The sequence below is a fragment of the Phoenix dactylifera genome, chromosome 3 (assembly GCF_051530095.1).
Source record: "Phoenix dactylifera cultivar Ajwa chromosome 3, Ajwa_hap1_PhDact_Kaust_v1.1, whole genome shotgun sequence".
Lineage (NCBI taxonomy): Eukaryota > Viridiplantae > Streptophyta > Magnoliopsida > Arecales > Arecaceae > Phoenix > Phoenix dactylifera.
In genome coordinates, this window is record NC_143192.1 from 27056754 (window position 1) to 27080140 (window position 23387).

A 23387-nucleotide genomic window follows, 5' to 3' on the forward strand; every position below is an offset into this window, starting at 1 on the left:
AAAAGTTTTTAATCCTTACCTATCTACGAACGGTTCATGAAACAACGTTCATGCGATGAACGTCGATCCCGCACATGCCTCTTCCGCTGCCATCTGATTTTATTTTTGAAATATCAGCGGCATGGGCGGATTTCCAACAAACCCTTCGTAAAAGAAACTAATGGTTCTCCATGTTTCAAACCCATGATGAGGACAAGAGAGAAGCAAATCTTTAAATCTCTCGCAGCATTCATAAAATGTTTCATGGTCTTTTTGTTGGAAACTACTAATGTGCCTTTTCAAAAAGTTAGTCCTTTGTGCGGGAAAGAATTTTTTCAAGAATTCTCTTTGCATATCATGCCATGTTCCTAGCGATCTAGGTCTCAAGGAGTTCAGCCTTGTTTTGGCTTTATCCTTTAAGAAAAAAGGAAACAAGGTCAATTTAAGGACATCTTCCGATACATTTGGCACTCTAAATGTGATGCTAATTTTCTCAAAATCCTTAAGGTGAAGATAAGGGTTCTCGGATTCCATCCCATGATACTTGGGCAGCAATTGAATTACTCCTAGTTTGATTTCAAAGTGTCCAACATTTTCAGGAATAATCATGCATGAAGGTTGACTAGTCCTAGTAGGGTGTAAGTATTGTCGAAGTGTCATAACTGGGGGTCTACCTTCATCACCATGGTGACTTCCTACATCGTCATCAGCCATCTCACCAGATCTGAGATTTTGCGAAAGAGTTTCAGTAATATGATCTAATGAATTGTCAAAAGTTTTTCGATACAGACGTCCAGTGTTGTCCCTATTCCAACCTAGCATACAAGATTTAATTAATTTTTTTTTTTAAAATGATCACCTTTGCTCTTTTCTTAAAGTTTTTATCAATTTTCAATTAGCAACAAGGGTTAATGAGATATGATAACAATAAAAATCTGATTCTAAAAAAAAATTTAAACACAGAAAATTTAAGACAGACAGTAGCAAGGTTTTATATTAATTTAATGGTCTTAAAAGTTTTAGAATGAAAGAAACACAGGTTCGGCACCAAACGACCAAATTTGAGTTCAATCAGACGGTTAATTACTCTGATATCAGAGTTTGATGCAGACTGTGCAGGGAATAAAAAATAGCAGTAAAGATTTTTTTTTTTTCAGTTTTAGTTTTACTATAATGTTCAATCTAACTGATAGGGTACTAATTAAATCTAAAATTATACTAATAACTAAGCCGTTCCCCGGCAATGGCGCCAAAAACTTGACGCGTTCGCAAAAATGCTTAAGTGAAACTAATCTCCCAAGTATAGGTGAATCGCACAAGCAGTAAATTCTCGGGAGTCCAAGGTCGAATCCTCAGAGAACGAAATATATATAAGATTATTTAGTATAGTTTCAGATTAATTAATTCAATAAATTTGTAGATTAAGACGATGTTTTGCAAATAGAAAATAAATCAGTAAACAGAGAATCGAAGTTTGGATAGATTAAGATGGTGTAGGGATCTGGAATCCCCCTTGATTATATTATTTTCAACAATTAAATTCTGCGATTCTTGATTAAGGATGAATCAGATAGAATAGTTCTAATCATGGAGTATATAATTTGAAAATATGAATTCAAGATCTAAGTATTTATCGTGCCAATTATGTCTACGACAAATCAAACATCAAAACAATCCATGAATCAATAAATATAAACCATAAAAGATCTATCTCATAGATAAGTATGCAAGAATCAAAAACATATTAATAGATGTAAATCAAAGAGATCAATCGTTCAGAATTTACTTGAAAGAAAATAATATATCAAAGGTTCCTCCATCTCCCTTCACCTAAGGGATTAGCCGGCCATCAACATAAAAGAAAACTTTCCTGTTCCTCCTCCCTTTTTTTTTCTTTTTATTTTCAGAAATAGGGCATCCCCTGTTTCCCTTTTTCTGTTCTTCTTTGGCTGATGCTCTCTTTCTTTCCGAATGAGGATTACCCCCCAAACCCTTCCCAGCCGAGAGGGATATATCAAGCTGGCCTCGATCCCCTTCTCACACGCGGTGGAGATGAGCGGACCCGATGGATCTGGGGCATGGATTGCGGGATCACGGTTGCTGGGAACTCGGATGCTCGCGAACATGGAGATGCTGGAAGGCTTCATAGATCCGATTCGGAAGCATGGGATGCCGAAATGCGGGAAGCTCGGACTGGGAAGATGCTCGCGAACGGAATGAGCTGAACCATGCTGGGACTCGGCTGAACACGTGGACGCTGGAAGCTTTCACGGACGGCTGGATGAGGGGTCGCACGCTAGGATGCTCGGGAGCTCTGTTCGCGGGATGATGGGCTGCACGCGGACGGTTGGGAGGAGCGTGGACGCAGGGGCCTAGATCTGGAAGAAGCTGGATGCAGGAATGCTCGGGAGACTACTGCTGGAAGAGATGCAGAAATGTTGGGATTCTTGCGAATGACTGGATGAATGCGTGGATAGATGAACACGGACGGAAAAGGGGAGGCTCGCGGATACTGTGATATGGGCTCGGCTGGAGCACGGAGGTGTGCAGGATTCCTTCAAATGGACGCACAAAATGGGGAGGACATGCTGCTGCTGAATGTGGCTGCACCTAGTCGGCTAATGCTCCTTCTAGTGTGCAACTGGGACTGACCCCATGTGGTTGGCTAGTCACCTACGATGATGCATCTTTTTGAACCCAATGTGCATTTTAGCTTTGATTTCCGATCACCTGCACCCCACAAAAATATAATATTAATACAACACTTCTATCATTATTTCTTAGCAATAATACTAATTTAAGTGATGTGTAGATCGCACTTTTGTGCTCTCATCAGTAAGAAACCAAGTCTTGGTCATCTCAAGATTTGGGGATGTCCGGCCCACGTCAAGCGACTATAGGCGGACAAGCCAGAGGCTAGGACCATAAGTGCTCATTTTATAGGATATCCTAAAGAGTTATTAGGATATAATTTTTACGTCTCAGAGGATCACAATGTGTTTGTGAGCCGACATACCATCTTCTTGGAAAAAATAGTTTATCCTTGATAGAGGCAGTGGGAGGAAAATTGAGCTTGAAGAGAAAGTCTCTGAAAAGCAACGAGTCATGGATCCTATAGAACCCATTCATACAGAGCCAGTACATGTTGTTCCTCTACCTCGCAGATCTAGTAGGGTCTCCCATCCTCCTGATAGATACTTAGGTATGCTTAAAGAGGATACTAAGGAAATGTTCCTCATGGAAGATAGGGAACACATAGAGGATCCCAAAACCTACAACGAGGCGATATCAGATATCGATTCCGAGAAATGGTTGAAAGCTATGAAGTCAGAGTTAGACTCCATACATTCCAACCAAGTCTGGACTTTAGTAGATCCACCAAAAGGTATTGTACCTATTGGATGCAAATAGATCTACAAAAGAAAGATAGGTTCGGATGGAAAGGTAGAGACCTATAAGGCAAGGCTAGTAGCGAAAGGGTATAGTCAATGCGAAGGCATTGACTATCAGGAGACCTTTTCACCTGTAGCCATGTTGAAATCCATCCGAACATTGCTTGCCATAACAGCATTTCATGATTATGAAATTTGGCAGATGGACGTGAAAACAGCTTTTCTAAATAGATATCTTGACGAAGATATCGATATGGAACAGCCTTTGAATTTCACTTCCAGTGATAAAGATCACAAGCTCTGCAAGCTGCAAAGGTCCATTTATGGACTAAAGCAAGCATCTTGGAGTTGGAACAATCGTTTCAATGATACAATCAAAATATTTGATTTCATCAAGAACGAAGAGGAACCGTGTGTTTAGAAGAAGGTTAGTGGGAGTGCTGTCGTATTTCTCGTATTGTACGTGGACGACATTCTCTTGATAGGAAATGATATTCCCATGCTAACCTCGGTCAAGGTTTGGTTATCAAAAGAATTCTCCATGAAAGATCTTGGGGAAGCATCCTATATTTTGGGGATAAAGATCTATAGAGATAGATCTAAAAGGATGCTTGGCCTATCACAAAAGATGTACATAGAGGAAGTGCTGAAAAGGTTCAGCATGGAAAACTCCAAAAGAGGTCTCTTATCCCTTAGGCATGGAATTCATCTCTTCAAGAAGATGTGCCCCAACACATCTGAAGAGATTCAACGCATGAGCAAGATCCCTTATGCATCGGCAACAGGGAGCCTCATGTATGCCATGCTGTGTACACGACCTGATATAGCCTTTGCTGTGAGTGCCACTAGCAGATATCAGTCGAATCCAGATGAAGAGCACTAGACAACTGTGAAGAATATTCTTAAGTACTTAGGAAGAACTAAAGATTTATTCTTGATCTATGGAGGAACATCAAAATTAAAGGTAGAAGGGTACACAGATTCAGACTTCATGATTGATATCGATGATAGAAAGTCTACATCTGGATATATGTTCTTGTGCAATGGTGGTACGGTGAATTGGAAAAGTTCTAAACAACCGATCATTACTGATTCTACTATGGAAGCTGAATATATCGCCGCCTCTGAAGCTGCTAAGGAAGGCTTCTGGTTCAAGAAATTCATTGCGGAATTGGATGTGATGTCATCAGATGCCATAACACTCTACTGCGATAATAATGGCGCCATAGCTCTTGCTAAGGAGCCAAGGTCTCATCAGAAGTCCAAGCATATAGAGCGGCGCTTCCACCTCATACGCGACTATGTTGAGAAGAAGTATGTCAAGATGCAGAGAGTAGACTCCGCGGACAACGTGGCGGACCCATTCACTAAGCAGCTAAGTCAGCAAAAGACTGAAGCCCACCTTGAGAAGATGGGACTTAGATATATGACTGATTGGCTTTAGTGCAAGTGGGAGATTGTTAGATGTATGCCCTAGAAGCCAATCTAGCTGACACATTGTTAATTCTGGGACATAATTTTGTTCTTGACTATTTGTTATTGAATAAATAAAAGGTAACTTTTTCATTCATATTATTTATGTGTCTATGAATCGTCTAAGAATTAATAAGATGATGATGCATATTCTTAAGAGTTAAGAATTTGAGCCATGCATCATTGGTGATTAATTTCTGAATGCTCCTGATCAATGGATCATCACGAGGATGGTGATCGATCCGATGAGATCAGTGCACATATTGCTTTCCCTGTGGATGGACGAGACTCGAGTCCACGGTGTGGCGACACTGAAGTAATAGTGTAGGTGCTCTTAAAGAACAAGGGTACTGAGCATGACTAAGACAAGAAGTCACTTGGATGTCTGTCCACTCGTCAGTGACTTGCTTGATGTTGCAGTAGTGTGACTGGTCCTTTGACCTACGGTGCTTCGGCTACTCATAGTGAGGTTATTGTAGTTTGACTGCACATAAACATGGTCTCTAGACATATGGGTCCATGCAGTGTAGATTGGCTGCAGTAGGTTCACTGTAGGAGTAGGGTATGCACCTATATGGAATCTATCGATCTTGGTAGATAAGGAGAGATTCTATGTGATTTATAAGACTGAGTTCGTAAGACCTCGACTGGGGCAGTATGCATAGTGGAGAAAGAGTTTTCCACTCTCGAACTTAAGTCGAATAAATCTTGACATATGATAAACGATGGGGTTTGACGAGTTGTCCATGACCTCCGTCCTGTAGGGATCCACGATAGTAGGACTATATCATACAATAACTGCACCTAGAGGTTCATTATTCCATTCTGCTGGGTAGCCACTACATGCTGCTAGGTGTCACTGGTGGATGGTGAGACTCATAGGGAATATCTCGATGATCGATAAACCCTAATGAGTTGTGTTGGAATCGTTCCAACCCATTGAAAAGAGTTTTCAATGATATTGTGATAGAGATCGTAATATATCTCACTACCAGTTAGAATAGAACCTATGGGATCACACACACTAGAGGTATTGACCGATCCAATGATTGAATAGTGATTATGAATCACAAGTAATCAATTCGATTGAAAATCAGTTGAAGAAGGAACAATGGGAATTGATTAATTAGACTTAAAACACGAATCCTACTTGGAGTAGGATTCCTACAGTCCTAATTGGATTAGGACTGGGAATCCTACTTGGACTAGGACTGGGAGTCCTACTTGGAGTAGGATTCCTACAATCCTAATTAGATTAGGATTTTGAATTCAATTTGGATTCCTACTTAGAATAGGATTCCTAGAAGTCCTAATTAGATTAGAACTTCGGATTCAAAGTCGAGTCCTAATTGGATTCGGACTAAAATTAAATAAGTCCTAATTGGATTAAGATTTCTTAAGTCCTAATTAATCATTAATCTAATAAATTAACATGACTCCTAATTGGATTAAGATTGAAGAGTTCAATTGAGTCATAATTTACTAGAGTTCTAATTGGATTAGAACTAGCATTGATTAAACCCGAAATTGGTTCACCTTTGGTCTAAGCCTAATTGGATTAAGGCTTAACCATATTAGGGCTTCCTAATCCTCCTTAGAGGAGGACTAGGTTAACCAAGAAGGAGGGGCGCACGCCCCTCCTCCTTCTCTTGTTTGGTGCGGCACAACAAGAGGGGTTGGCGCCCCTTTTGGAAAATAATCAAGGGTTGCATTAGGGCATTCAAGAAGTCCTCTTCTCCCTTGTGCCGTGTGTTGACCCCCTAATGGATTTTGATGAATACAAAACACTAGAGTATAATTTCATTTATCTTAACAATTTAATTGAGGAATTCATGTGTTTTATTAAGAATATTGTTAAGAAATGTCTAGGCAAGTTCCCATAATTTTTATGAATTTATTAAAGAAGTTTTGAGATGAAGAAAACAGATCAGGAAAAGTCGAGACGTCTCCTGATAGTCTCAGAGACGTCTCTGGCACAAACAGGAAGAACTGGCACGTTGGGAGACGTCCCCGGCACCTGCCGAGTCGTCCCCGCGATAGCGGAGTCGACTCTCTCAGTAGCGGAGTCGACTCTCTCAGTGGCGGCAGAAAGACAGTTTTTTCAAGAGATATGCGCAAGACGTCCCCACCGTACGCGGAGTCGTCCCCGCAAGTAAAAAGCAGACTTTCCGAGTCGTCCCCAAGATAGCGGAGACGGCTCTCTCAGGGTTTTCCAGAGAATGATTTTTTTTTCGGTGATAAGGCAGCGGAGACGTCCCCTGAAAGAGCGGAGTCGACTCTCTCAGGGAATTCCAGAAGACATGTTTTTCTGAGATAAAGAAGCGGAGTCGTCCCCGAGGGAGCGGAGTCGTCCCCATTCAAAAAGTGCAAACAAGCCGAGACATCCCCGTAAAGTGCAGAGACGACCCTCTCAGCAAATCAGAAAGGCAAGGATTCAAACGGTACAATTCCAGAGTCGTCCCCGTAAAGAGCCGAGTCGTCCCCAGACAACGTAAAAAGTAAAATCTTGTAGCCGAGACGTCTCTCGTTGAAGCGGAGACGTCCCCGGAGCGCCTGGGACGCGACTGACAGCTTTTACAGGTTTGGTCTGAATTTCAAATCTCTCTTACTTTATCTCTAACGGCTATATTTGCTTTTTGGGCTATAAAAGGGAGCTCTTAAGTGCTTCAAAACAACTCTTCAAAAACCCAAAAGCTAGATCATTTAAGAGAGAAGCAAGAGAGAGAAGTTCAAGGAAGTGAGTGCATTCAAGTGAAGAGGTCAAGTGCTTTCAAGCTTCCCAAGCGATTTCAAGCTCAACCACTCTCGCGCGCTCGGGATTCAAAGCTCACACTCAAACCTACGCGATCCACATCGGAAGAATCACCATTTCCCACGCTTCCAACGGCAAAAGGATTCTTCCGGGTTCTATTGTTCATCATTGTCTTATTTGCTTATTTAGAGCTTTTTTAATCCTTTGTAAAATCTTTTATTATGGTACTTGTTCCAGTCAAGGGACTTGGAACAAGGAAAAGGCGTCCCAAGCCTAAGTGTAATTGGGGGTTTTAGGGTTTGTTGTTAGCCCGGTGTAAAACAACGAGTTGGGTAGTGAACTCGCAAAACTACCGTACTGTAATCGTGGATTATAGTGGAAATTCCCAACGGTGCTTTGGAGAGTGGATGTAGGAGCAGTGGAGGCTCCGAACCACTATAAAAGCTTGTGTTTGCGATTGTTTGTCTTCATAGCTTTATTTCCTGTTTAGCTCATACATTTGTGTGTTTTATTTTTAAATAGTCAAAAGTTTTTAGGACACCCAATTCACCCCCCTCTTGGGTGACCATCTCTGGGCAACAAGTGGAATCAGAGCGGGTGCTCTGTGTATTTCTTGAAAGACCTAACCGTCTTAGCCAAAGATCTAGATGGCAACACCCTTTAACAATGTTCCTGCCGAGGGGCAAGCAACCAATAGACCTCCACTCTTTAATGGGACAAATTATACCTATTGGAAGACTAGAATGAGAATCTTCATTCAAGCACAAGACTATGCCTTGTGGAGGGTTATAGTCAAGGGACCACAAGAACCATCACACGTAGTTAATGGCATTCGAGTTCCCAAACCTGAGGAGGATTGGGATGAGAATGATGATAGGATGGCTCAACTCAATTCTAGAGCCATGAACTCATTATTTTGTTCTTTAGATGTAAATGAGTTCAATAGAGTCTCTACATGTAGTTCCGCTAAGGAAATATGGGATAGGCTTGAAGTTACCCACGAGGGTACAAATCAAGTCAAAGAGTCCAAAGTGAACATTCTAGTTCACAAATATGAGTTGTTTAAGATGGAACCCAATGAAACCATCACATGCATGTTTACACGCTTTACCGATATAATTAATGGTCTAAAGAGTTTGGGTAAATCTTATACTAACCCGGAGCTTGTGAGTAAAATTCTCAGGTCTTTGCCAAAAGCATGGGAAGCAAAGGTCACGGCGATCGTAGAAGCCAAAGACCTCAACACCTTGGGGCTAGAACAACTTTTGGGCTCATTAATGACGCATGAGCTCACGATGAAGCAACATGAAGATGATTTGCCAAAGAAGAAGACAATTGCACTCAAGGCTACTTCGAGTGCGTGTGAAGAAGAAAGTAGTGAGAGTGAGGAAGAAAGTGAGGACGAGGACTTGGGTTTGATAGTTAGAAAGTTTAAAAAATTCATGAGGAAAAAGAAACCCTTCCCTAAGAAAAAGTTTGGAGGGAGAAATGATTGGGAAAAAGAAAAAGAAAAAGAAAGAGACCCAATCATATGCTATGACTGCAAGAGACCGGGACACATTCGTTCCGAATGCCCTCAACAAAAGAAGTATTTTGGAAAGAAGAAGAAGAAGGCATTGAAGGCAACATGGGATGATAGTGACACATCATCCTCCGAGGAAGAGAAGGAAGAGACCGCCAATTTATGCTTCATGGTGTTCGAAGACGACGAGGTATGCCTTGCAGCCAGGAATAAAAAGAGAATGTGGTATCTTGATAGTGGTTGCCCAAGGCATATGACCGGTGACAAGAGTCTCTTTGTCACCTTGGAATCAAAAGAAGGAGGAGTAGTCACATTTGGAGATAATGCTAAAGGCCAAATCATTGGTGTTGGTAAAATCTCCATATCACCCTCCTCATTTATTGATAATGTATTGTTAGTTAACGGGCTAAAACATAACTTATTAAGTATAAGTCAATTTTGTGACAAGGGCTTTAAAGTGTCATTTAAATCATCACTATGCATAATTAGTAGTCCAATTGACAATGAGATCATACTCACAGGACATAGGCATGGAAATGTTTACATGGTAGATCTTGATGATCTCACCATGAAGGATGGCCAATGTCTTGTAGCCATGAATCCCAAAGTCAATGAGACTAGTTGGTTATGGCATCGTAGGTTAGGGCATGCTAGCATGGATCTAATCTCTAAATTAATTACAAAGGATCTAGTTAAAGGACTACCAAAAATAGACTTTGAAAAGAATAAAATTTGTGCTGCATGTCAATTAGGGAAACAAACAAGAAATTCTTTCAAGTCTAAGAACATAGTCTCAACAACAAAACCCTTGGAACTAATTCACATGGACTTGTTTGGACCCACTAGAACTGCTAGTCTAGGGGGTAAGAAATTTGGTCTTGTAATTGTTGATGATTTTTCACGTTTTACATGGGTTTCATTTCTTGCACATAAAGATGAGTCCTTTCTCACTTTTATCAAGTTTCATAATAGAGTTTCGAATGAACTCAATCTTAAACTAAAAGCAATTAGGAGTGATCATGGTACCGAGTTTGAAAATCAGCACTTTGAAAAGTTTTGTGATGAAAATGGTATCAATCATAATTTTTCGGCACCTAGGACACCCCAACAAAATGGGGTGGTAGAGAGGAAGAATCGCACACTAGCAGATATGGCTCGTACCATGTTGTGCGAATCGGATCTACCAAAATATTTCTGGGCTGAAGCAATAAATACTGCATGTCACATTTTGAACCGTGCATTAGTTAGATCCATCTTGAAGAAAACACCTTATGAGTTAATGAAAGGTAAGAAACCAAATATAAGCTATTTTCATGTTTTCGGTTGTCGATGCTTTATTTTAAATAATGGAAAGGACAATCTAAGCAAATTTAGTGCTAAATCAGACGAGGGGATCTTCTTAGGTTATTCCTCATCTAGTAGAGCATACAGGGTCTTCAACAAGAGAACTCTCGTTGTTGAAGAATCCATTCATGTTGTTTTTGATGAAGCTAATGGAGATTCTTCTAGAAAAGAAGAAGATGGTGATGCAGGTATACTTGAAGACCGAATGAAGGAATTCTCCATACAAGACAAACAACATGAGGATGAGATCAAAAAAGATACAAATCAACAAGATGAAGAAGATCAACCTCCATCAAGAAATCAAGATCTTCCTAAGGAATGGAGGTATGCACATGGTCATCCAAAGGATCTAATCCTTGGTGATCCTTCACAAGGTATAAGAACTAGATCCTCTCTAAGAAATACTAGTAATTATCTTGCTTTCGTTTCACAAATAGAGCCTAAATCACTAGAAGAAGCTGAAAAAGATGATAATTGGATGAATGCTATGCAAGAGGAATTAAACCAATTTGAAAGAAATGAAGTTTGGACTTTAATGAAAAGACCCCCTAATGTTTCAATTATAGGCACCAAGTGGGTGTATAGAAATAAACTAGATGAAGATGGAATAGTAATAAAAAACAAAGCTAGGCTAGTGGCCAAAGGATATAATCAGGAGGAAGGAATAGATTTTGATGAAACTTTTGCCCCTGTTGCTAGGTTAGAGGCAATTAGACTACTTTTGGCATATGCATGCTTTATGGATTTTAAACTCTATCAAATGGATGTAAAAAGTGCATTCTTAAATGGGTATATAATGGAGGAAGTTTATGTAGGACAACCTCCAGGTTTTGAAAATCACTTACATCCAGATTATGTGTATAAATTGCATAAAGCATTGTATGGACTTAAGCAAGCCCCTAGGGCATGGTATGAAAGATTAAGTAATTTCCTAATTGAAAACAAATTTAAGAGAGGAAATGTAGACAAAACCCTCTTTATTAAAAGAAAAGGAAATGACTTATTGCTTGTACAAATTTATGTGGATGATATAATTTTTGGTGCTACTAATGATAGTCTTTGTCAAGAGTTTGCCAAGCTTATGCAGGGAGAATTTGAAATGAGCATGATGGGTGAGCTCAACTTCTTCCTTGGGCTACAAATAAAACAATCAGAGGAAGGCATCTTCATTAGTCAGTCCAAATACATCAAGAAAATGTTGAAAAAATTCAAGATGAAGGATGCAAAGGAAATCAGCACACCCATGGGCTCAAGTTGCAAGCTTGACAAAGATGAAAAAGGTAAAAGTATAGACTGCAAATTGTACAGAGGTATGATAAGCTCTTTACTTTACCTTACTGCTAGTAGGCCAGATATATTATTCAGTGTTTGTATGTGTGCTAGATACCAAGCATGCCCTAAGGAATCACGCTTGCAAGCTGTTAAAAGAATTTTTAGATATCTAGTAGGGACATCTAATGTAGGCTTATGGTATTCTAAACAATCTGACATAAATTTAATTGCTTATTCCGATGCTGATTTTGCCGGGTGCAAACTCGACAGAAAAAGCACAAGTGGCACATGTCAATTTTTGGGTGCTAATTTGGTTTCTTGGTTTAGCAAGAAACAAAATTCAGTTGCCTTGTCCACAGCTGAGGCTGAGTACATAGCAGCTGGAAGCTGTTGTGCCCAAGTTCTTTGGATTAAGCAACAACTTGAAGACTTCGGTATCAAAATGGATAATATACCAATTAAGTGTGATAATACAAGTGCAATTAATTTAACGAAAAATCCTGTTCAACACTCTAAGTCAAAGCATATAGAGATTAGGCATCATTTTATTAGGGATCATGTGCTGAAAAATGATGTGATGATTGAATATGTATGCACTGAAAATCAATTGGCTGATATCTTTACGAAGCCCCTTTGTAAAGATAGATTCAACTTCTTAAGGAATGCTTTGAGCTTGTATGATCCTAGCAAATGAATTGAACTTGTATTGCATTGCTTTGCTACTCAAACTAGTAATCCACCTCAAGGTAAACATAAGTGAAAACATGAATTCATCTAAGCTAAATGACGAACTGTTTGACTTTCTGGAGGATGGTTACCCTCCCTTGGACTCTTCATGGAGATATTTTCAGAGCCTATTTCATAAATATTCGAAATTTGGTCAAACATTCCTCATTTCAATATTAATAATTCAAAAATCATTATCAAATTATTATAGGATGTATTATTAAGGGGGAGGATCACAAACAAATTCACTCTGAGTTTATCAAAAGAGATCATGTTAATTAGGGTGATTAAACAAAAATTGGAAAAAGATAGAATTCAGTCTGAAATTTTTCAGTGCCGGAGACGTCTCTGGCAAATCGCAGAGACGTCCCCCCAGGCGAGACGTCTCGCCTTAGTCGCGGAGACGTCTCGGGGACCGAACTAGGTTTTTTAAAATAAGTGAAACAGCTCGAGCCGACCCGAGCTATCTTCTCTCATCCCCGACCAAAACCAAAAATCCTAGCCTCCACTTGTTCTCCATCACAAATCCTAGCCTCCTTCTCCACATTTCCCTAGGATTTCCACTCAATGGCACCCAAAGAGCTAGGAGGACCGGTGGAAGGCGACCTAGGGCAGCGGCCGACGGTGAGGAACGGAGGGAAGAACCTTCCGCGCCGTCTCCTCCGGTTGCTCCGCCAACCACGACCATCTCCTGTGCAAATCGCACAGTCACGACCGGTAGGTACATAGATTTTGCCTTTTTAGATAATGATGGGTTCTCTATTGGAGAGAGACTCCGAGCCCAAGGGTGGGAGCACCTTTGCACCCTCAATACCTCGACCTACCCCGGCCTAGTTAGAGAACTTTTTAGCAATATGGCATTAGGGGACTTAGGGTACACTGCATATGTCCGGGGGACATTAGTAGAAATCAATGAGGATGTCCTATCCACTGTTTTACAAATCCCTAAGGACGGTGAGGCTCCAACCTCACATCCCCAAAGGGAAATAGCCCTAAATTTAATTTTAGGAAGAGAGGACTGCGGCCCTCTTGATGTTGTCAATTCCCAAGACCTAAATGCAGAGATGAGATTACTTCTAAGTATTATCAACAGGGTCTTGTTTCCTAAAACCGGCCGCTTCGATTTTGTTTCGGAGCGAGACCTAGTTGTTATGCATCATATCCTACTAGGGATTCCTCTAAACCTCCCTAGACTTATGTTAAACTATATTGCACTATGTCATAGGTATTCTAGGTTTAGTATACCCTATGGCATGATCTTTACCTTAGTATTCAAACACTTTAAGGTTCACATTCCCGAAAATGAACCTGCAAAGCCCTTGAGAAACACCGACTATTACAATGAGGGCACAATGAGAAGAATGGAGTTTCATAAGATAGATGGATCTTGGGTCAAAGTTCCAAAAAGAAAAACACAAACCCTAGAGCCTGAGATCCCACATCACGAGTCTGACCACCACTCTCCTCCACCTAGCCACATGGATATCCCTGATATACCCTCCAGCTCAGCTGGACCTTCCACATCCATGCCACCACCTCCTCCAGTCAGTGGGCCTTCCTTCTTATCAGAGGATCAGATGCGCACCTTAGCATCTGTCATTTGCCAGCAGATGAGGGAGGAGATGAGATCCATGATCTCCACTGAGTTGGCCCCCATCAGAGCTTCACATGAAGGGCTTCTACAAGAGCTGAAGGAAGTTAGAGCTCAAATTGAAGCTACAACGCAAGAAATAATTGGTGTGGGTGCCACCCAAACCTGCAGGACAATTGAGCTCAAGGACAGCTTGAAGACCATTTCCAAGAGTCTCAAAGAGTTGACAAGCCCAGGAGGCAACGTGGGCACCTTGGTTGCCCAACTCAGAGGAAGAATTGAAATGGCAACCATAGAATTTGAAGCACTTGTGGCAGCCTTCCACAAGTCACAGGGAGATCAATTTAAGACCCTAATGGATTCCATCAATGCATTCATAGATGCAGCTTGTAAGGTTTACGAGCAACGTCGCCGATGAGGGACATCTTGTAGGATCTTCTTTTTGTAAACCCTAGGCTATTTTGAAACACTTTTTGCATTAAGAAATCAATACTTGTAATGATTTCTTCTCTTGACTATGTACTGACTTCAAAGGTTCACAATGATACATGAATACAATCTCTCTTTTGAAAACTTTGTGTACATTGCCAACTCTGTGTATATGTTTCTGTGATTGTGTATGTGATTTTGTGATGTGCCATAAAAATCTTATCACATACCTTGAGTGTTCAAATTTGATACAAAGAAACAATGCACATAAAACAGGGGGAGCACATCTTGTGATAACAACGTTAAACAAAAAGATGAGTCTGAAATGAATTCCAAAACTAAGGGGGAGTGATATGAATGACTGAATTCATTAATAGAAATGACTTGGACAGGGGGAGCACAACTTGAATATCCTTGAGTGGTTCACGGAAATATGCTGAATCTTACTAGGAAGTATGCTTTAAGCACCTACAGATAATTTGTCCCCTTCATTGTTGATGACAAAAAGGGGGAGTAGATATATAGATAAGGGGAGTAGAACCATAGAACCAATATGGATAAGGGGAGTAGAACCAATATGGATACATTGGAATGCACAATACAAAATTCATGCTTAAAAGTTGAATTAGAAGAGATAAAATTGAAGAATATTGGTTTTAAGATAATTGCCCTTCTGGAAAAGAAAGGGGGAGTCAAAAAGAACTTAGCTTTCAATTATCTTTAGCATCAATATTTCATTTCACATTGTATCTAGTTCTAATCAAAACATTATACCTGTACATCTGAGCAAATACTGTGTATATGTTTAAATTTCGAATTTTGCATATACTCAGTGTTTTGTCATCATCAAAAAGGGGGAGATTGTTGACCCCCTAATGGATTTTGATGAATACAAAACACTAGAGTATAATTTCATTTATCTTAACAATTTAATTGAGGAATTCATGTGTTTTATTAAGAATATTGTTAAGAAATGTCGAGGCAAGTTCCCATAATTTTTATGAATTTATTAAAGAAGTTTTGAGATGAAGAAAACAGATCAGGGAAAGCCGAGACGTCTCCTGATAGTCTCAGAGACGTCTCTGGCACAAACAGGAAGAACTGGCACGTTGGGAGACGTCCCCGGCACCTGCCGAGTCGTCCCCGCGATAGCGGAGTCGACTCTCTCAGTAGCGGAGTCGACTCTCTCAGTGGCGGCAGAAAGACAGTTTTTTCAAGAGATATGCGCGAGACGTCCCCACCGTACGTGGAGTCGTCCCCGCAAGTAAAAAGCAGACTTCCCGAGTCGTCCCCAAGATAGCGGAGACGGCTCTCTCAGGGTTTTCCAGAGAATGATTTTTTTTTTGGTGATAAGGCAGCGGAGACGTCCCCTGAAAGAGCGGAGTCGACTCTCTCAGGGAATTCCAGAAGACATGTTTTTCTGAGATAAAGAAGCGGAGTCGTCCCCGAGGGAGCGGAGTCGTCCCCATTCAAAAAGTGCAAACAAGCCGAGACATCCCCGTAAAGTGCAGAGACGACCCTCTCAGCAAATCAGAAAGGCAAGGATTCAAACGGGTAAAGAGCCGAGTCGTCCCCAGACAACGTAAAAAGTAAAATCTTGTAGCCGAGACGTCTCTCGTTGAAGCGGAGACGTCCCCGGAGCGCCTGGGACGCGACTAACAGCTTTTACAGGTTTGGTCTGAATTTCAAATCTCTCTTACTTTATCTCTAACGGCTATATTTGCTTTTTGGGCTATAAAAGGGAGCTCTTAAGTGCTTCAAAACAACTCTTCAAAAACCCAAAAGCTAGATCATTTAAGAGAGAAGCAAGAGAGAGAAGTTCAAGGAAGTGAGTGCATTCAAGTGAAGAAGTCAAGTGCTTTCAAGCTTCCCAAGCGATTTCAAGCTCAACCACTCTCGCGCGCTCGGGATTCAAAGCTCACACTCAAACCTACGCGATCCACATCGGAAGAATCACCATTTCCCACGCTTCCAACGGCAAAAGGATTCTTCCGGGTTCTATTGTTCATCATTGTCTTATTTGCTTATTTAGAGCTTTTTTAATCCTTTGTAAAATCTTTTATTGTGGTGCTTGTTCCAGTCAAGGGACTTGGAACAAGGGAAAGGCGTCCCAAGCCTGAGTGTAATTGGGGGTTTTAGGGTTTGTTGTTAGCCCGGTGTAAAACAACGAGTTGGGTAGTGAACTCGCAAAACTACCGTACTGTAATCGTGGATTATAGTGGAAATTCCCAACGGTGCTTTGGGGAGTGGATGTAGGAGCAGTGGAGGCTCCGAACCACTATAAAAGCTTGTGTTTGCGATTGTTTGTCTTCATAGCTTTATTTCCTGTTTAGCTCATACATTTGTGTGTTTTATTTTTAAATAGTCAAAAGTTTTTAGGACACCCAATTCACCCCCCTCTTGGGTGACCATCTCTGGGCAACACCGTGGCCCCCTTTCCTCTTGGTTTCAGCCGCAAGCAAGGGAAGAAAGAAAGAAAGCTTGGCGGCCTCCTCCCTCCTCCTTGGTTCATCCAACGCAAGGGATCCAAAAGGGCTGCAAATTGCTTTGATTCTTCTTCAAATCTTCATCCTCCTTCTTCCTCCTCCCAAGCACAATCAAGGGTTCATTCAAAGGGAGGACATCAGCCATTAAAAGAAATCTCTGCAAGGAAGCTAGCACCCCAGGGAGACAAAGAAGTCTAGATCGGTTCTCTACTACGTGTGGATACCCGTAGAGGCCGGACATGTGAACGGCTTCAAGCGAACCTTCATCCTAAACTACGAACTTCAGTTTGCGGTGATCATCTACCCACACAAGGTGAAGAACTGATCTTCATGATTAGTTAAAAAGTTTTTAATCTTAATCTATCTACGAACGGTTTTTGAACAACGTTCATGAGATGAACGTCGATCCCGCGCATGCCACTTCCGCTGCATCTGAATTTTTTTTTAATTTTCTACGGCATGAGCGGGTTTCCATCATACGTGACCTATTACCTTTTGACCCTAAAATAGAACGGACCCTTAGGAATATTCGAGCTGAGATCAGAACATTAGAATCATCCCCACCTCCTAAAATGGCTGAAGAACAACCCAAACTCCTGAGGAAGTACTTTACTCCCACCATTTACACTTCCCCATCTTGCATTCGATTACCTAAGGTAGCAGCTGTACAATATGAAATAAAGTCTAGTGTGATCCAAATGCTCCCATCTTTTTATGGGCTCACCAACGAAGATCCATATAAACACCTAGATGAATTTCTTGAGATTTGCACCACTGTCAAGATTCATAATTTCACTGATGATGCTCTGAAACTTAGGTTATTCCCCTTCTCCCTTAAAGATAGAGCCAAGCAATAGCTGAATTCTTTAGAAGCCAATTCGATTCGTTCCTGAGATCAAATGCAACAAGAATTTCTTAAAAAATACTTTTCCATAGGAAAAACGAACCAGTTTAGACGTGCCATCACAAGCATCTCCCAAACTGAGGAAGAAGAATTTCATGAAACTTGGGAGAGATTTCGGGACTTAATCCATAAATGCCCACATCATCAAATACCTAAATGGCAGCTAGTGCAATGTTTCTATGATGGATTGACTGAACGAAACCGTCAGATGATCGATGCTGCATTCGAAGGAACTTTCATGCTTCAAAATGAGCATGAAGCATGGCAATTATTTGAAAATCTTAATGAAAACTCCCTCCACCATGCTTCCTGTTCTTGTCAAGCACCTCCGAATTCTCAAAGAAAAGGGACCATTTGTAAAATAAGTCATTCCATGGACCTGTCTAGCAAGGTAAATGCATTGTCCCATAAGATTGACCAATTGATGATAGAAGGACATATCGTTAGCTCTTCCCGAGCACAAGTATGTGATATCTGTTCTAGCCCATCGCACCCTATTCATGAGTGCCCCTCAGCACCCCAATTTTCCGAACTCATGTAAGAACACATCAATGCTGCTCAAACACAGACCAGACCGGATAATGACCCATTTTCCAATACATATAACCCGGGATGGCGGAATCATCCAAATTTTTTTTGGAGGCAGCAAGCTTCAAATACTACCCAACCCTACTCCCAAAATTTTCAAAACCCTCAGAATTTTCATCTCTACCATCCCTCAACTCAATTTCAACATCCTCCTCCTCCAATCCAAAAAAATACAGCCTTTGAGGAGAAAGTGTTGACTGCCCTTCAAGGTTTGGAGGCAAACACACAACTATTGCACTCTCACACGCAATCAATTGCTAAGCTCGAATCTCAAATGGGTCAACTAGCTAATGCATTAAACAAACGAGAGGAAGGCAAGCTTCCAAGTCAACCAATGAGTAATCCTAGTGGACAATATGTAGCCCAAGAAACTTGACTAAATCATGAGCAAGCCAACACTTTGCCTACCCTTAGGAGTGGACGTATAATAGATAATAAGGTTGGGGAGGGTAACAACAAGGTTGGGGAGGGTAACAACAAGGAAAGTGAAGAAGAGGAGAGGAATGTATCACCTGAAAATCCAAAACCTTCTTCAGCTAGTCCACCATCTGCCACAACCCACATTCCAAAGGCCCCATTCCCTGAAGCACTTAATGCACCCACTTGTTGGGAATTGTATCCTAAATGTCAATCGTCAGCATATTGATGATTGAATTTTGTAAATAAATTGACAAATTAATAAAGTATTATTTGACATTATTCATCATTTCATCTTCAAATGAACTCTTATATGATGAAGTCCTTAGGACTTATGTTATGATAAAGGAGGATTTATCTTTGAGCCCTTAAACTTGTTCGCGACCAAATGATATGTTGTTACTAGGACGACAACATTATCGAGATTAGGTCGTTGTATGACATATACATTGGTTGTCCTCTTAACCAAGGAGTGTGGAGACACTGGTATGCCATACAGGTGAAGTGTAGGAGTACATTTCACTGAACGTAACCAATTCAGGAATGCTCTACTGTCGAGAGATGTTCCGAGTGGATATGGGTATAAGTTTGGCCCTCTGACCCGAGACCGCAACCTGTGACTAGCAAGCAACTCACTGTACTTTGGTACCGGACTACCTGAATTTCTAATTCAGTGACGGAAGGTCACTGGGTGCAGTCAAGACTTGCGTAGTCAGTTGTGAGTTAAGATGGAATTGACCCCTCCTGAAAATAGGAGATAATGTCTTGTGATTAATTTAGCAAAATCTTGGCCAGGGTAATCTCAGTGAGGAGTCACGGGATATCTAAAGTTAATCACATAATGGATGTACTAATTATAGGGTTGACAGTGAGTTCTAAGTCATCCTGGCATTAGGAGTCAAAGGGATTGAATTATACAGTAACCATAGTCCAGGGTTTCAGAATATTTGCTTTGCATATATTCGGCCTATCCAGACGTCGGGTACCATTGCTAGATGGTCACATCGATTAGTATAGGAAGACGTTCCTATACTACCGGCTTAGGTTCGAACCTATGAGGTCACACGCATAGAAGTTTCTAGGTTGATCAAATGGCTGATTGATGATTAAGAATCATTCAGGGGTAATTTGGTCAATTCGATTGACAAATTATCCAAAGCAAAAGTTGCATTAAAATAATTATTAAATTATTGGAGGACTAATTAGCAATTAGATTGCTAATGAACTCAATTTGATTGAGTAATTGGGCTTAGGTTGAGCCAAATTGAATAGGATTCAATTTGGGCTGCATCAGGGTTTGACCTAATTGGATTGGGTTCAACCCAAGTAGATTGAGCTTGACCCAATTGATGGGACTTGACCCAATTGGATTGGGCTTGATCCAAATCAATTAGAAGACCTTATTTGATGAGGATTATGAGTCCAAATAATCAGAATTGGATAAGGAGAAGAATCCCTAAATTTTAGGAACCCATCCTTATCTTCTTGGAGAAGAATGACACCTTAATTTATTCCCAATATTTTCTATGCCTATCCTCTTTATTTTTGGCCAAAAATTGGTGTGAGAAGAGAGGAGGCGTGGTTATATAATTCCTATAAAAATGGTGCCTTAAATCTTTCTAGAAAGATTTAGATGAATTTCCTAATTTGTAGGGATTGCATGGTGCATGAAATAGGATGGTCTGCGGCTGAACTTTCGATGCATGAATTCCTATCTTTTAGGGATCCAAAATGCACAAAATTTGGATATGTTTATCTCTTCTTAGCTGCCAAACCACCAGAATTTTTTGGAAATTTTATCAGCCAAATTAGTTGGCTAAATTAGGTGTGATACGTGGGGGGATCTTTTGGCTATAAAAGACCCCCATGCCTTGGGTTCAAAATATACCATATTTAGAGGTTTCAAAAAAAATCTGAAAAATTCTCTGAGAGCCTCCATCCCTTCTTCTCCTTCTTCCTCATATCCATCCTCCATCTCCTTGAAGAACAATCAAAGGTTGAGTGTTTAGAAGGAGAAAGCTTCAGCCATTGCTGCGTTCCTGCGCGAGCTAGCACTCCCACGGAAGACGATCTACCTAGAGCTTCGCGTGTACTTCTCATAGAGGCCATTAGTGTGCGTGGCTGTGAAGTCAAGGATCAGATCCATAAGTTTCTTCCATCATAAAAGGTATTAATCCTACATCAATATTTTATTTTGGAGTCAGGGTCTAGGTCTGATTCTCCGAGGTTTTACCCTCCTTTGGGGCTCCTCACAGAGTTATCTCCAGAATCCATTCGATGGATATTCGGAGATTAATCGGAATAGAGTTCTTAAGTTTAAGATCTTATAGTTAATCATGCATGAAAGTTTTAGCATAATTATTTAAATGATTCCGGCATAATCCTATGTATTCTTAAGGTGCTGATTTCTAGATTTGATCTTGTAAGCATGCATGAATTAAATTATTTGATTCGGTTTTTCTGCTGCATTTTAAAACTTAAAAAGAACTACGTATGGCTTGATCCCCCTTATGAAGGGGTACGTAGGCAACCCGATCAGGTTCAGCCATGGTTTTATAAAAAAAAAAAATCAACATGCTTAATACCGAAGAACCTAGGATTCACTTTCAGTGGTATAGAGCAAGGTTTATGTTTAAACTTTTATATTTTAATTTTTGCAATTAAATCTGAAATCATGAGCATGCTTAGATTAGATCTAAAGTATTTTTTATGATTGATTTAATTGCTGATTATGCATGATTAACTAGATCTGAAATTTTGGATGCATATGATGCATGTTTGTGTTAAGATTTGTAACATAAATAAATCTGAAATCATAATATTATTTAGATTAGATCTAAATAAAATTTATGATTCATATGATCTCTGATTTTAATGAACAAATCAGATCTGAAAATAAAAGTGAAAAAACAAATACATAAGATGTATGTTGTTTGTATTAATTCATGTTGTTATATATATGTGATGCATGAACATTAAATATAATGACTTAAACATGAATTAAATCTGATTACATGTGATTAATTACAAAAACTCAGATCTAAAAATATGTTTTAAGAACTGAAAGATTGTAATTAATATGTAATTAAAAAGAAATATGCAATGATCAAAACTTTCATAAGTCTAAACTTAATTGAGAATTAAGTGTTATGAAATAGAATTATAACTCAATTAATTGACATTGCATAATTCTTGGGCATATGGGTTAGCTTGAATCAAGTTCCTAGGATTGGGTTAGACCTATACATGGACAAATAGAATTAATTGATCAAATTTAATTAAGTAGTAACTAGATTAAGTCAAGGAAATTCTAGGTCAATTTACAATAGTTGTAGATGGATCAAGTCCATGTCTTTGATTAGACCAAGATGGAACTTGATTTAGGCTCAGAGGTGTAGCCCGAGTCATTTGAGTAATCAAATCGAAATTGATTAACCAGTCGGTGTCTAAGGTAAGTTTATCACTTAATGATTCGAGTTAGCCCATGCCTATAAGAAAAATCAGTTTGACTGATTTAGGTGCCTCCTTAACCGGTTTCAGTCTAATCTGATTTGGTGAAGTCAGTGGAAGAAATTAGACTAACCGGATCTTCTTATCTATCCTAATTAAGAAATCCTCTAAAATTATTAGGTCCTTAAAATGAAATGGTTATGGGGATAACTAGGTCATAGCCTCCCATTAAGTTGGGTGATAATGGGTCCAATGTTTTGATAATTATTGAAGGCGCGACATGCCTGGTACTTATCAAGCATTGGAATTGTCATTCAATATATGATGAGTTAAGTGTACCTTCAATAGGCGGTCAGGTGAGCCGAGCCACACTCGGGCTTGGTTGTCTATTAGTTGATTAGATTTAACCCTATCATTTAATGGTTGGACCTGACTAGGGTATTCGGTGGAGGCACCACACGCCTGCCGAAGAACCTAGGGCAAAATCATCACTAGAAGTTGCTTGGTGAAGCAATTGGTTAAGAACCTACCAATAGGTGCATATGGGTTAGCCGAGCCACACTCGGGCCTATATGCGATCTATTGGGTTCTAGTGCTCACTAAAAAATTAAGAGTAATTTTTTGAATTAAACGTAGAGGCTACCAATTTGTATAAAATAGTGAGAGTACTTTTAGACTAAAGTCCAAGTCTATTGAGTTTAGTCAATTCATATACTAATAGCCAAATTTTCTTTTATGTAGAAATTTTAGGAACCCATCCTTATCTTCTTGGAGAAGAATGACACCTTAATTTATTCCCAATATTTTCTATGCCTATCCTCTTTATTTTTGGCCAAAAATTGGTGTGAGAAGAGAGGAGGCGTGGGGCTATAATTCCTATAAAAATGGTGCCTTAAATCTTTCTAAAAAGATTTAGATGAATTTCCTAATTTGTAGGGATTGCATGGTGCATGAAATAGGATGGTCTGTGGCTGAACTTTGGATGCATAAATTCCTATCTTTTAGGTATCCAAAATGCACAAAATTTGGATATGTTTATCTCCTCTTAGCTGCCAAAACACC

The 23387-nt window shown here is 40.0% G+C and overlaps 1 non-coding gene and 1 pseudogene across 1 annotated transcript; one reads left to right on the forward strand and one right to left on the reverse strand.

The window, feature by feature from the left end:
- The first annotated feature begins 178 nt into the window (after positions 1-178).
- Positions 179-276, forward strand: LOC149768008 (small nucleolar RNA R71; annotated as a pseudogene).
- Positions 277-17914: 17638 nt separating this feature from the next.
- LOC149768009 (small nucleolar RNA R71) lies at positions 17915-18020 on the reverse strand. Its single transcript, XR_016400096.1, has one exon. It is a non-coding gene; the product is annotated as a small nucleolar RNA R71 (small nucleolar RNA).
- Between the last annotated feature and the right edge of the window lie 5367 nt (positions 18021-23387).